The sequence below is a fragment of the Musca autumnalis genome, unplaced genomic scaffold (genome assembly GCF_047663935.1).
Source record: "Musca autumnalis isolate F117 unplaced genomic scaffold, ASM4766393v1 scaffold_4, whole genome shotgun sequence".
In the NCBI taxonomy this organism is placed as follows: Eukaryota; Metazoa; Arthropoda; class Insecta; order Diptera; family Muscidae; genus Musca; species Musca autumnalis.
The window spans coordinates 168,786,578-168,802,724 of NW_027411977.1; the positions used below are offsets into that span (position 1 = coordinate 168,786,578).

General features: G+C 33.5%; 1 pseudogene; it reads left to right on the top strand.

Moving 5' to 3' along the window:
* The first annotated feature begins 2,968 nt into the window (after window positions 1-2,968).
* Window positions 2,969-16,147, top strand: part of LOC141403154 (NADH-ubiquinone oxidoreductase chain 2-like) — a 36,940-nt pseudogene continuing 23,761 nt past the window's right edge.

Consider the following 16,147-nt stretch of genomic DNA (forward strand, 5'->3'; position numbering starts at 1 on the left):
AGAGTTGCTATATTACTGACTACCTCTAAGATAGCTGCAGAGTTCAAGTGGTACATTAAGAGGTCCCCCTAAAGCTCACTGCAGATTATTTTTTTATTACTTCACGTCCTTGGAGGATGGGTATAACAATTTGTCGTTGACTGTTTTCTCGATGGCTTCCTGATGACCTTTGTGTAACCTGCTGATGTCGATTACCGCATAACACTACTCGTCCGGTAATGTTTTGGCTACTTTGAGGTATGTAGATGGCTGCTCTGTTCCTGCCTCAGCGGTCATCTTTCTCTTCTGGAAGGTCCTGTACTTCCTTTCGGATTCCCCAGTCATTCCAGAAGGTTCTTCATGTCCGAGCTCACTTTGTCTCCAAAGAATACTGGGACAATTTCTACTGGGTGGGTCTTGACGAGGTTTACTCGTGACATTTGAGGTAGGAGGCTCCTTTTCTTCTAGAAAGTATAGTGGTGTTCTGTTCTTCAGGAGATCTTATCCTGTGGTTGGAGGAGGTGGATGATCACACTACACTTTCTGATACGATCTGTCTGGAGTAGAGTAGTGTGATCACGTCTATCTTTAAACCTTCGAGGACAAAAAAACTGACTACGGCGGTGTTTCACTAAAATAAGAAACAATTTTGGATTAGTTTATGTAAAATGTTTATTGCACAATAAAGAAGAATAGTATACATTTTCAAAATTGCCAAAATTTTTGTCCATTTTGTAAGATGTTCCCAATATTCAACATTTTCATTCTTTCTTTTTAGGTATTTATGCTGCTAATATATGATAGAATTCATTGATAGAAGAAAAGTCTGCCCTTGGTCTTTCGGGACGTTAGTTTGAAATTGTTTGCTTGGATAAATCATTACTTCAAATCATAAAAACCAATTGTTGGTTCTTATATTCAGTTCAGGAATAAAAAACGATTAAACAAATATTGGATTGTTATCCATTTGAGTTGAAATGTATGATTCTAATATTCACAAAGTATATAAATTTCACCTTTCCTTCTAGACCTACTGGCTAATTAAACTTGGACACCATGAAATCAATCGAACAAAATAGAATATTTCGAAGGCTTTTTGTTGCGTTAAATGTTGACTGTGTGTACGTGGGTGATTTGCCGAAACATTCATTCTGCAAACAGATTTCAATTCATTTTGGTATTGGATTCATTAGTCCATTGGCTCAACATTGTATTCCCAGCATGGTAATGCTGCTATTAATGCTTTCATAAAATAAAACAATTAGTGAATCAGCATCTTTTGTTTTCGCCAGTCATTCAATAATAATTATGTACAAAGTACGATTTCCATTTTCGCCACTGGCACCATTCACCATTTTCTCATTTCCTTTGTTCTATATTGTTTTCTTTCACGACGTCGAAAACTCGATTAGCTATTAGTGTTCTGATGGAAAAACAAAATGAGTTTCTGGTCTCTAATGGGACCTCAAAGGAAATCACGCATATTTTCGTAATTTCTACGCTGCTAAAACAACAATGAAAAAGAAGCGTGCATAATTTTTGTAGGGCAGCGTGTGTACTTTACGAAGAAGAATTTGACAGTTTGATTAATATGTGAAGCATAACATCCAGTACATCCATACATATACATATAAATATCAGTAACTATTTTTTAATAAAAAAAAAACAAAAAAAATGAAATTATCATCCCTAAAATATTGCATTAATTTACCTAATAGAAATATATGACTCACATAATTCAGCATTTTATTTATTTGTGATATCCATTTACTGGCCCATCATTTGTCTTAAATCTGCAGAGTGGCTCTTAATTAATGTACAAGCGGTTCCTATATTTCCAACCTCTTTGGAACGAAAAACTTTTAGTAACACGTTTTTAACGCGTTCTGTATGTTCTAAAAAAGTTGTTTCACTTTAATGTGACGATTGTTACGATTTTAGGTTAGTTGCATTAGGAATATCGCACGATGAAGCCGGGGATATATCTTCGTATCCTTATCGCTAAGTAAGATGAGGCTAATAATGAAGAAGGCGTGTCTTAAAATCCAACGTAGGAAATACCGATGGTATAAATCTACAAACCAGAGTTGGAGCCCTATTGATAGTGCACTATCATTAATTACATCTAAAACGGGTACTTAGTTTAAATTAACAATTAATACATAAGTTAGGGAGAGCATTAAAAGTTGGTGTTCACAAAAATCTCTGTAACACCTATGATATAATAAAAAGGCATGACAAAGCTCCGTCCTAATTTAATTTTTTTCAGTGTGCCCGACTGTGCCCCTCTTCTGTCAATGTAAATTGTATTGTGTGTTATAAAAATATAATTATTGTTTAAATATATTTAAATTCTGTGGTTATGCAAATTGTTCGTAACAGATTGGTCTGTATCAAATTATGGAGCTCTACCTAAAAATTGCGAAATGTATCTTGATTTCAGCAGACAGTCGGACGCGGACGGACAGAGGGGCATGTTTATATCGACTTAGAATTTTATACTGATCAAAACTATATCCACTTTATAGGGTCTCCAACGAATACTTCGATTTGAAGATGGAAAATATAATGGTTTCACAAAATATGGAAATTAAATACTCCTATAAATTAATTAAAATTAAAAAAATATATAACAGGTAATATGGTGGTGGAACTGTTTTCAATGGCCTTTTTGACAGATAACGTGCTAGTCGTGTCATGCTGTCATATTATTTTTGTTTAGTATTGTTTGGCATTTCATCGTGGAAGGACTTATGACTGAAAAATGTAATCAAATCGTTCACGATCTTTGAGGAATGTGTTTCGAGCCAAATTTTGACCAGCGATGAGGCCCTTTTCTGGCTTAACGGTTATGTTAACAAGGAAAGAAGTCGTATTTGGGTTAAGAACAGCCTAAAGAGATTCAAGAGGTTTCACTTCATCCGAAAAAAAACAAAGGTTTCGTGTGGTGGGTCCGCTGGTAGAATCATCAGCCTATATTTCTTCAAAAATGATAGCGGCCATGATAGCCGACTATTTGATGTCTGGAAATGAAGCTCGTGGTCTCGGCGGCATTTTGGCTTCAACAAGACGACGCTACTTCCCCACATGGCATCAATTATGTATTGGATTTATTAAGGGAACACTTCAATGAGCAAACCATTTCACGTTTTGGCCGGTCGATTTTTCACCAAGATCGTGTGATATCACACGTTTTTTCTATTGGGATATGTAAAGTCTAAAATTTATGCGGACAACCCCACTTCGATTCATGCCTTGTGGCAAAACATCACGCGTCTCATTCGTTAGTTACCAGTCGAAATGTTCGAACGATTCGGCGAAAGACGTAGATGCGGCCAACTTTTGATAGATATAAACTTAAAAAATAAATGCCAAAGAATGTTCTTTCAAATGATAATAAACATTTACCCATTCAATTAGAATTTTCGGTGGGAACCTCTAGTTGGATCACCCTTAATATATTCTTACATTATATATGCCAGCTGCGAAACATACTCGTATATTAAAATTGGCTGCAGTTGGTGAGAAACATCATATAATTAAATCAAAATTAAAAGACAAGGGTGTATTCAAATATTAGATTTACCCTGATTTCTATGAGTTTTGAAGAAAAATCTTTGTAGGGATTGAAACCTTAGTCATTTAAATAAAACAATAATAAATTATATGAGAGGGACACATTCACCACACGTCGGTGGTGGATAAAATATTTAAATTGTTTATAAAGTGCTGGTGCTTGTTGGCAGACCCAACAACGTAATAACACTACGCATAATGGTCAGCCATCATGGTAAAAGTAAAAAGAACAGCCAACCCTGTCCGTGTCACTGGTATTCATTTTCAAATGGACACAATAAATTATCATCTTGTTATTCAAGCATAATTAATACATTTTATCAACACAAGAACAAAACAGAGAAAAATCAGCAACATCACAACAAAAACAAATAAATGTATATAAAGAACCAAAGATGTGATTCAGAACATAACATTGTACATTGGGGTGAAACGTAGAGGAGCAATCCGTGAAGTCATTTTTTCATTGGTTTCTGACATGACAAAGAAATACCTAAATACATAAAAGTCCGATGGAGTCACACGGATCATCACTCTGGGTATATGCAGAAGTAATATAGACGAATTGGCAGGCCAAAGAATAGATGGCGCAAACAAGTGGATGAAGAGATGACTAAACAGAGAGAATTGGAGATTTGTTTCTTAGTTCGGTCTATGGAACAAATGTTCTGTAATGGGCCATTTAAGTAAGTAAGTAATATAGAAGACACATTCTTTGCGCCGCAAAACTGTTCAACATTTTTGAAGTAATGGTGTGGATTGTTCCATAATTGCGCCCTAGAGTTTGATCACAATTTGTAAAGGGCGGCCGACTGAACGGACACACCTACCACTATGCCGCGAGTTCATATTAAATAGAAGGAGTTATCGTACGTGCATCAATTTTGCTACAAGTACTTTTGAAATTAAAGATCCAGTCAACAAAAACTCTAGTTGGGTTTTGTTTGGTCTCATCTAAACATTGTTAAATACTGACTTTTTAAAAAAATCTTGTCAATATCTCTGGAACCAATATGAATCCAAACTTCTACTACTTCAGAGCTACAAGACTGCAAAACAAAATTCCTACTTGTTTCTCAAATAAAATCCAGACCAGTTCAAATAAAATGAACTATTAAGTTACAGTGTTTTATTTATAAATGCACTGAAAACTAGAAAATAATTTTTCGCTTAGCTTTAATGTCTTCTTCTTCATGATGGAATCTCTCAAATAAACGCTTGCCATTTAATTTTGAGAGATTCCATCGTGAAGAAGAATATACATATTGAAGCTAAGCGAAAAAATATTTTCTAGTTTTCAGGGCAGTGTAAAAAGGATAGTTTTAGTCCGGCTTAGAGAAAGCCATGGCACCCAAACGCAATCTAAAAAGACAAAAGACGCAATATGTACTTTCAGAAAATGCGCACTAAAAGTTACTTGCATTTTTGGTGATGCAAAGTGTTATAGAAATTACTACCGTAAAATCGATTTTTAAAATATTAGAATATTATTACAAAAATTAAAATAACTACATACATACTTGATATTTTGCATAGAACTAAACAGGTATCATGCTAAATTGCTAGATGTGCACAAAAATTTTAAATAAATGAATGCATTTTTTGAGTTATAGCACTCTTTTGTTTAAATAAAATACATACATTGTAAAACGTTATTATTAAGGTATTTACATATTTTTCGGTATCTCCTAATGTATGCAAATACATACATATATTATTATATGAGAGAATTGCTCGTCCTCGTTAAACATCAACTTAAGTAAATACTGCTTTAGCCGAAGAGCCGCCGTCCTTGTGTGATCCTTTTTAAATTGCTTGTTTACGGTTTTAATGATTACAGCATGAGTTGTAAGTACGAGAACTGGTTCGAACGTGTAGTACAACAAAGAATGTGTGCTTAATGTGCAATTCATTCATTCCCATAGGTGTGCACGGGCATCCACTGGTGGCTGCTGTAAAATACTCTTACTTTTATTAATTCAACAAAACTCAGACGTTTAAGTATTTTTTGTAATTATTATTTAATAAATAATTTCATCCACGATTTTAGATTAAAATTGTGTTTTCACAATTAAAAAACAATTTAGAAAAACCATGAAAAACGACAAATGTTAAATTCTCTTATATTCTCTTAAATTCTGTTTTGCTCACCATTGTTCATTCCTCACCGCTTTCGACTCTTAGGCGTTGGTAGATGGGTTGATGTGGATAAATTATGCTTTTGTTACTTTGTGTTGTTTTTTGTCAAGTTAGGTCTCTTGTGTTCCATTTGAAAGCATTTAAATCCACGTGACTCTGATTAGTCGCAGATACAAAGGGTTGAAAGTCCCGCATGGTTTGTCTGTCATCTGAATGGTTTAGTGAGTAAATGAACGGCTGTCTGTCCGTACACATTGGACACGAAATGCCAAAAGGAAACGAATGATTTGAAACAAACATTTATTTTTCATATTTCCTTTTTTGTTAAACAGTTTAGATTTAACGAGCGTAAAAATATGTTAATTTCGTCATCCCCCTAAATTTGCGTTTTTTCATCAAACAAATATGTGTACAAAAATAAAATATTGTACATATGTATATACATATTCTGAACTGCAGCTTGTCTGTCTATAAATGGCCTTAGTGGCGTTTTGTATGTGTCTGTTTATCTAAAAATAGAAATGAATGTCCTTATAGAATACACTAGCATAATCGAAGATGGTCCGTACGGTTTTGAAAAGTCTGTATATTCCAATGAAGAAGATTATAAAAAACATATATGTATTTATACATTAATAACTTTAATTGGGTGTATCAAAACGTCGACCTCTGTTGACAATATGTACATGGAAATTCTTTATTTACTAAGATCCCAAAATGTCAATTTTGTGTCAATTTCGTGGGAAACTGTCAAAAACCTTAAAAATTCTTAAAATGGGTGGAACTGTTAACGTGTTTTTGCAAGGAAATTAAAAAAACATTACATTTAAATTTTTAGCAAGATCGGTTTAATATTGTAGGTAAAATCCTGAAAATACATAAAATCGGCTTCGCATGTGGTCGTAGCTAATATATTGAGAAATTAATAGTTCCAGACCTACCCTGAAAATCCAGCATTATTGGAATCATTTTTTTCTGGTGAAAACTCTATAGCTTTTGAACGGATAGATATATTTTCGCCATTGTTCCGACAGACAACACAATAAGCTTTCAGGTGAATCAAAGCGATCAAATTAGATCTAGTAGTTGCAGAGTAATTCATGATCAAAATTAAAAATTTGAATTTTTTCATATTTTGCATCAAAATATGAGTGCTTTTGTGTTTTTTATATGTTCCAATCTATTAAAAAGGTTCTCCTCTATAAACATAAATCTTCTGTCATTTCGTTCCATTATCAGTCAGCTATGACCGATTTCACCCTTTATATATTACCTGATAATCATGAACATTAAAAGTTTCCTATAAGCTCTTTTGGAATTTCGTGTAATCTCCAGAGCCACGACATACAGTGGTGTGAAAAATAATAAGGACAGCGACATTCACAACTTTTGGTCGCTCCTAAAATGTGTAAAATGGAAGAATTTGCGATGGAAATTTGTTTTTGAAAATTTACATGTATTGCAATAAGAAATCCCGTTACGATTTTGGTTTCTTTCTGTTTAGTTTTTATACAAAACAAATATTTTTCGTAAAATCCGTGATTTCTGCTGTGAAAAATAATGACAGTTTTTCGTTTTAGTAAAAGTAAATTGATATTATTTTGTGTGATTCTTTCCTGTAAGTAAAAGTTTAAAATTAATTAATTTATATTCATTAAATGTTAAATCTACCGGTATTTTTTAGTTTTTCTTTGCAAATATGGGTAATGCGTATTTTATCACGCTACTCGAGAAATTATAAAATGTTTACGTAAAGAAGGAAATTCATACAGAAAAATTACAGAAAAAGCTTAGAATCTTTAAAAACAATGGTGGAGGATGCAGCTAAGTGAACTTCAAAGATAAAAGTCGTAGCAGAAATCCAAAAATTGCACCTGTAATAAGAAATGCGTTATTCGATGATTAAAAAAATATCCTTTTACCACATCTTTACAAATATAAAACTACCTAAATATTAATTTTGACGCATCAACAAGTCCTAAAACCTTCTGTGGTGGCCACATTAGAGCTCACAGTGTCAGAAAAGTATCATTTTAATCAAAAAATTATACCCTTCCCGCGTAGTGGTGTAGGGTATAAAAATATTCAGCAAATAATACAGTTTGCTAGAAATCACATCGCTTGGCCTAAGAAAAATTGCGTACCATTCTTTGGTCTGATGAAACCAAATATATTTGTTTGTTCCGATAGAGGAGTTTATCAGGGTTGAAGACCTAAAAATCTATAATATAACCCAAAATATACTCTGAAGACGGCTAAATATGGCAGAGGTAACAGCATGGTGTGGGGCTCATATTCTTACTATGCTGTGGGGTCTCTATACAGTATTCAAAGTGTTTTTGAAATCACCAGATTACATTGAAATTTTGAAAAATATAATTCTTCCGTATGCTGAAGGGGGTGTGCCTCTCAAATGAGTCTTCAGCAAGGTTAATGACCCAAAAATGACGGCAAAATAAAAAAGGTGTTCCAGGATAATTAAGTTAAGTTGTTAAAATGGCCCATACAATCCCTTGATTTGAACCCGATTGAAAAATGTTGTGGAATGAATGAAGTTAAAAAATCAAGCAGGGGAAAGTGTCCATCAAATTATGGCGACCTTTGGCAACTTATACAGGTTGCGTAGGACGCGATACCAGTAGAAAAGTGCCAAAATTTGGGTGACTCGATGCCCAGACGATGCGCTTCCGTTTAAGAAAACAAAGGATCGTCTACAAAGTATTAATGCCACTGAAACACTTTATCTACCATTCTTTAGTAAAAACCTGATTTAATTTCTTTCAAGTTTGGTCCTTATTAAAATATGTCATGAAGTGTCCTTATTATTTTTCACACACCAATTCGCATAAAATATAAATGACTAGTAGACCCGGCGAACTTCGTCTCGCAGTCTGTTGTATACTGAAATTGAAGATTTTAATTCAATTAATCAATAGAATTACAATTAAGTAGACTTTGCAGTGTACTTATTGAAGTAGTTTATTTGAACTCAAATGAAACATCGATTTGTATCATCAGATTTCTTGTTATGAAAAGTTGCTCCCTTTGAGGATTCCTTTTATTTAGATGTAGATCGTGGTAAAACTGGTATAATTGTCTCAAATTCATCGTACCTAGATCTCTTGTAATTCGCTTCAATGGGGTTAACCGCAAGCTTATGCGACATTAGATATTCGTAACAAATAATGATTTGGCTGAAATGTATGTACTATAGATATTTGATCATGAACTTCAGTAGAAATCACATCAGGATGACTGTCAGGATTATTTATGGTTAGTGAAATAGGTGCCTTCGACTATACATGGTGATTATGGGTCGACGACACCACACGCTCTGTGAATCTAATTTACAATTTCAACTAAATGTTGGTCTTCTTCATGTTCGGAATCAGGGATTTCGGCAAATCAACTTAGTTTGATATTATTTTACAGACTTACCTAATGGTAATGTTGACATGTGTCAAGCTCCTTTCTACGTCCAAATTAGTACACTCAATATCGTGTATTCTCCCAGACGCAATCCCCAGAACCGAAACAATAACTTGGTATTTGCTAAACAATTTATATTTTTCCTCGGTATTTATTGTTCTTCATTGATCAAGCTAAATTCACTGTTCCAGTTCATTTTCCAACAACGGAATTCATTCGGAAGCATGTTATATCGCTGAGTGTTAGAAGGAAAATGGCGCGGCATTGGTGTTCTACAACGTATTAAGAATACAATGGCTTTGGTGGTATGGACAATTGTGTTAATTTTACCTTGCCACCGAGGCAGCAAGGGGGGTTTGGAACCAATATTACTATTTTTTGACAAAACACGCTAATAATGCCCTCTCCACATAGCAATTTTACCTCAGCCCATATTAATAAAAAAAGTAAAAATCCTTTTCGGCGCTCCAGCAAGACAGACAGTGGGACGGAAATGGCGTAATCGATTCCAAATTGTCTTAAACAGATTTCGTGCAAACATACTTGGGGACTAAACCATTATTTCGTTAGCTTAAACGCTGAGGGTATAAAAACACTTCGCATTGATTGACTCACACTTAACTAGACAATTGGTATTTTGACTTCATACCCTTCTGATTTTAAGGAAGGCCAATTATGGTCTTAAAAATCTTCTTCATTTTACTTGTAAATGAAAATAAATCTTTAATGGTATACCTCAATTTTAATATGTGCAAAGTGTTTTGCCTTTTTTATTGGAGATTTTTATCTTTAAAATGGAGCTCAAGATCTGGGGGTGAAAAATTCCTTTTTTGGAGGTGAAAGCCCTTGAGTCGAACTTTTGAGTTATGGCGTGATTTTTTCCTGGAGACCCTATAACCCATCAGAAATTATCTTTGTTCGCTGTTGTTTTAAGTCATTTTTTAAATGACATGTCTGTAGTCAAATCAAATGAGGATTATTTTGGTAGAACATTTCGACCTTCTAATCCGCTTCCTTCCATGTACTTTTTGTTCTTTATTTGAAGAACTGCTTGTGAGGATATATTTGTGTCCATGAAAAAATATGCCTGGGTGTAGAAAATTCCTTTTAAAGATGAGAGCCCTTCTTGAGTATGTTTAGAACCCGGATGAACATATTTCCCGTAAATCTTACAACGGAGCTATGACGTGATGAATTTTGGGTCGTGACCCTTAACTGCAAGATTAAACAAATATATGACACAATTTCTAACGGTTGTAGGGTGTTTCTGGTATGATATGTCCGAAGTCAAATCTGTTGAAGAATATTCATAAATAATTTAATGCCGAAATTGTACCCTTTATTGTCATTGAAGTACTTTTTGTACATTTTCCACAAAAGGACAAAGCAGGATAAGAGTTAGAGACAATCAATGTTCAACGAAAGCAATCCTCAACGGATTTGAATTCGGACGTATCATCCTAGAAACACTATACAACCGCTGGAAATTGAGTTATTTAACTTTTTAAGAGCTTTCTAATGATATACCTACACAGTTAATCGGTTCATAAAAACTGGTTAAAAATCCGGTTTATTGTCCGAATAACCGGTTCCGACTTTTGCATATCCGGATCTGTCTTTCAAAAAACAATGATAGTAACGTGTTCGGCAAAACTGGCAAAACATTTATGGCCAATATTTTTGATGACTCCGAGAATTCTTCGCATTCAATAACTTGAATGGTATGTATTGAAATTAATAAATATAGGGTTGCCTGAGCAACGTTCGGGTAAACGTTAAAAAGGACCGCTAATATCCCGTTTAGACTAGTCATTTTAAATCGACTCGATTTCTAAATCCAACTTTCAAATCCTAGTTGTTTAGACTAGTCTAAAATGATATAAGATGCCAGTCAGCTGATCTTTGTTTACGTATACATACGCGAATTTGCAAAAAGAATTGCTTGAAAATTAAAAATGGAATGGAATACTACAAAAAATAATCTGACAAATTGCTATTAAATATTATGTTAACAATTTATATTAAATTAAAGCTACATCCATTTTATTTTTATTTAATAGTTTTTCTATTTTTCCGCTTCTGTTTGTTTTTGTGTGTATGTGTTTACAGTTATTTGAAAAATGTAAATAATAGGGTTATGACTTTTTTGCAACCTCACATCCCTGTGTCATATTTTGATGAGCTTTTGCATAAGATTAGATAAAATCTTAATTACAAGGTGATTCGATAGAAAAAAGCTCACGCACAAAAAGCTTTTAAAGTTTTTATAGATGAGCTTTTTGGAAAAAATTTGGAGTCACTTTAAGCACATAAATTACTCAAAACAATCGTTAAAGCCACACGACATATCCAGAATGACATAAGCTTTTGTTTCGCACCAATTTTATCGTCATATTATTACATATCATCACATAAATTGAAAGTGCTTTGTGCGGGACCTTTTTCAATATTTTAATGGAATAAAAATTATTTTAGTCATTAATAGGCAAAATGTCACTTATTCGTGCAACAGGAAAAAAAAATTTGGAGCAAATTTTTAATAGGCAAAAGTTCATGCACTCTCGCTACAGGAAATCATTTTTTGAGAAAAAAGGTCAAAAAGTCATAACCCTAGTAAATAAACGACACATGAACATAGTTGTCAATATTGGTATAAACTGCAATAGTTGCATTTTTAGGAGCAAAAAGCAGTGTTGTATATCAAAATATTTCGATTTAACATTTGATTAAAAACAAATCCAAGTTTTGAGTTGATTTAATTTTGTATGGTAAATCAGGGTGGATTTGGGTGGATTAAGCACTTAAATCGAGATAATGCCCTTAATCATCCTATAAGGGTATAGTCTAAACGGGCTATAAAACAAGATTATATCGTTTTCGTGTCTTTAGGAACTGATTTTGCAAAATCTTCTGGTCGACATTTTTGATTTCGAAGCGAAAAAATGCCATATTGTGGGTTCTGAATATACTCATCAAAGAATTTTCCACTCCTCGAAATTTCGGTTCACAGTTTTATAGGAAATAATCAGATCCACGGAATCGAGTCAAATGACACTAACATTTTTAATCAGACCGTGTTTGTATGTTCTTCTGTTATAAAAACTCCAATAGGGTACACCAATTCGTATTTTTGAGTTTCCTCAAGACGGAATATTTCCAAACATTGCGACATTTTTATTTCTTTCAATTTGGGACACACTTTCAGCATCCCTCTCTGATACCAGAACAGATATCCCTTTTACCGTGTTTGTAAAAACAAAATGGTGGCAAATCGCTTTCTCGTTTGATATGAGCCAATGTGTATTGAAGGCTAAGTTCCGCTTGTTTTGCTAAATCATTGTGTGAGTGTTTGTCTTCTTTTGTGTTGTTTTTTGTTCTTAACCAGTTCAGGATAAACGTCAGTCAGCCAGTCACCATCTGTAAGTTGTGTTTGCTCTCTATCCTTTGTCGTTGTCCTTGCTATTTTCGTTCATGTGATTCATGCTATAATGAGTTTTGTGTTTTTGTCACACTGAAGGAAAAACAAAACTCTAAAATAGAACAAATATGATACATATTCATTTTACTTACTTACTGGTGTGTGAGTCATTCCCAGATCTACAGATTTTTCGATATGATTTTTGCAAATGAAAAAAAAAAATATATTTAATTAAATTAATTGAGCTATCATGACCTAAGGAGTTGGAATTATAAAAGTGATATGTAGCGAAGTCCTCACACACCCAACCAATATGCTACGATCGTTTCGCTGTTGGTTAATTCAGCTCATCAGGCAGATCAGATGTGGTGCTGGACAAAGGCTGAGTTTGAAAACTTGTATATATACTAAACTTATTGCAAATTTGCACTTGTAAAACATTTTTGAAGCGTTTTTACTACCAAGTCAACCTAAAAAATTATATTTGTGAAAGATGTTTATTTTTAGAATGCAACGTTTTCACTATTGCAGGCGTGAAGCTTTAAGTTGAAAATTTGCCATAGGTATACTTCCAGTAATATTTAACAAGTGCAAAGAAACAGCTAATAGGTCTTAATATTGTTAATCAAATATTCATCCATAAAATTTTGTCTTCATGATTTCTTTGTATTTACTTAATGAATTAATTTCGTAGCATGTTACTTAAGTGAATTTCTTTATTTCAATCAATGATGTGTTTCCAAAAGAAACCCGCCCTTGCTTAAACCCTAAATAATAATATTTATAAAGGCAAATTAAAAAGTGTGAATCTTGTTGGGCAATGGAATAACTCATATATGAAAACCGTTGAGAAAAGTTATGCTAGAAGCTAAACTAACAATAGCTAAGGCCAGTAGAAAGGAAAGAAGAACATACACATAAACTCTTAGGCACCCTTAACATTGACGACAATACAACAAACAAACAGATAGACATAAAATAAACAAGCTCACACACAGCACAGCTTGGTACTCTTGAAACTGTCAGAAGGAAACGATAAAGTTGCGCATTTTGAAATAATCAGGATTAATGAGCAAACTTGTTATCCTTGTTAAATGCTATTCAGCTCGTTGCACGAGAACAGCTTCAAAGCCGACAAGATATTACAGCATCCTAGTATCACTTCAAAGGCGACAACGAATACATTTTAAAAACTTGTTCAAATCGAAGTAAGAAGGAAAGGATTTTAATTTATCTTTGAGAAAAAAATGGCATTTGTAGCCATCTCTGCAATATGGAACATGAATTAGCGTTATCTCCAAATACCCATCGGCAACTGTCTTGATTTTTTGTGGAAAAGGCAAAAGTGAAAAGGATATTGATTAAATGCGTTGCTGTTAAAATGACCTCATTTTAGTTTTCTTGTAACTTTTTTGGTAGCTCATTAATGTCTATACCTAACGTGGGGAATAGTGTCTCCCCATTACGCAAAATTATTTTTACGAAGTTATAGGCTGATTATAAAAACATTCTTTTTATAAATTTTTTACAGGAAATCTGCTAAACTTTTTTAATTTTTTTTTAGTATTGCACAGTATTCTGGCAAAATCAATAAATTTTGTTTAAAAATCTCTCGCTTACGGACAAGCTTTTTATGTGTATAATAATCCCACGATAATTTGTCACACATAGAAAACGTTTACATAATTTGGAAATAATTTAGAAATATAAGCATATGGCGCAATCTTCTCCGTTTTTGTTGTGATCATTTGCGAAATAGCCCGTAGCTTCGATTTCTAGCGTAAATTATGTCCAGAATTTATATTGAAATTTTCAAGACCCTTGCCAAAATCTCGGATCTTACGCCGCTTTTGACATCTTTATTTTCGCTGGGAGATAGCCGTAGACGTCCAAAGATTCTACTTAAAATTCTACTTAAAAGTCTTCAAAATACGCAACTTTTACCAAGTCCGATATGGGTCTTACATATTGTTCTATTTATATTCTCTATGAATATAGCGAAAACAGTTTAGATAGATAACACGAAATCGTTTTAACAAACTCATGTTTAAAAACACCGAAAAAATATTTTTGGTGACCAAAGATAACGAAAATCTGCACAAAAATCGTAAAATAGGGATCTGAGCTATATCTCGAAAACAAGAGCTAATGGAGAAAAACTGATACCGGATTTGAAAATAACTCGCCAATTTGAGTTAGAAACAGAAAAAAAATCTGATGAAAAAGCCAACTTTTTTCATTTTGTTGACCAGTGTTATCAAACATTACTTATTCTCAAAATGCAGACTGATTATTTTTTATAAATCTAGAAAATATAACCAAAAACAAATGAATTCTTCGTTAAAGACTGATCTGCTAGCTTACGTGCAAAATACATACATGCCCAGCAAACTTCAATGGAAGTGATTCCATGCGATGCCATGATTTCATTGGATCTTTTGCATTGGTTTCAAGGAAGTGATGAAAGATCAGAACTCTTTAGCATTAGAACCAATTCCATAAATGCTAAGTACAACTCGTGGATCATCGGATATTTGCTTCAACATTTGAACCAATTCGATGAATGCTAAATACAGTTTCAATAAGAATAACTTTGTTCGCTTTATTTGTTTATCATAGTATTTGATAAATAACGAATTCTTATTCCATTCTTTACTTTTAGAAGTTAAAGATAACAAGTAAAAAAGCGTTAAGTTCGGCCGGGCCGAACTTTTCATACCCTCCACCATAAAATATTCTGAACTAAAATGGAATAATTAGTTTTCATTCCTGTCCCCAACTTTAAGTGGGTACGTTAAAATGTCAGATAATGTACATAAAATGCTTCATTCGGGAGGCCCTTTTTTATGGTGCCTATATCTAACTATGTATGTGACAAATTTTGGTGGGCTAGAAATTGGGAGGTACCATTATATAGGGGTTATAATAAAACATGGAAAATCGGGAGGTTTGTTTTGGGGCTATACCAAAACATGGACCTACGTTGGTTAAACATTTAAAGAAAAATCCTCAAAGTACCGAAAATCGGGAAGTATCGTTATATTGGGGCTATGTTGAAAATTGTTGATGCAGATGTGTGGTGACCACTACTACCTTCAAATGTCAAATTACAGTTAGTTCGGTTAAAAATTGTAGCTAAAATTGCCAAATTACCGTTATATGGGAGCTATATCCGAACATGGACCTATGTTGACAATTTTTGATGGAGATGTGTTGTGACCACTAAGAACTTCAAATGTCAAATTACTGCTAGTTCGGTTTAATATTGTAGTTAAAATCATTAAATTACTGAAAATCGGGAGATACTTTTATATGGGAGCTTTATCAATACATCGACCTTTCTTGACGCTAAGAATTTCAAATGTCAAATGTTCAAATTACAGATAATTCGGTTAAAACTTGTAGGTAAAATTCTCAAAATACCGAAAATCCGTTATATGGGGATACCGAAATCCGTTATACCGAGGTACCGTTATATGGGGCTATTCCAAAACATGAACCTACGTTCATAATTATTTCGAATATAAGTTTTTTGGTCACTAAGAACCCTAAATATCAAATTATAGCTAATTCGGTCAAGAAATGTGAATTTAAACGTCAAAATAC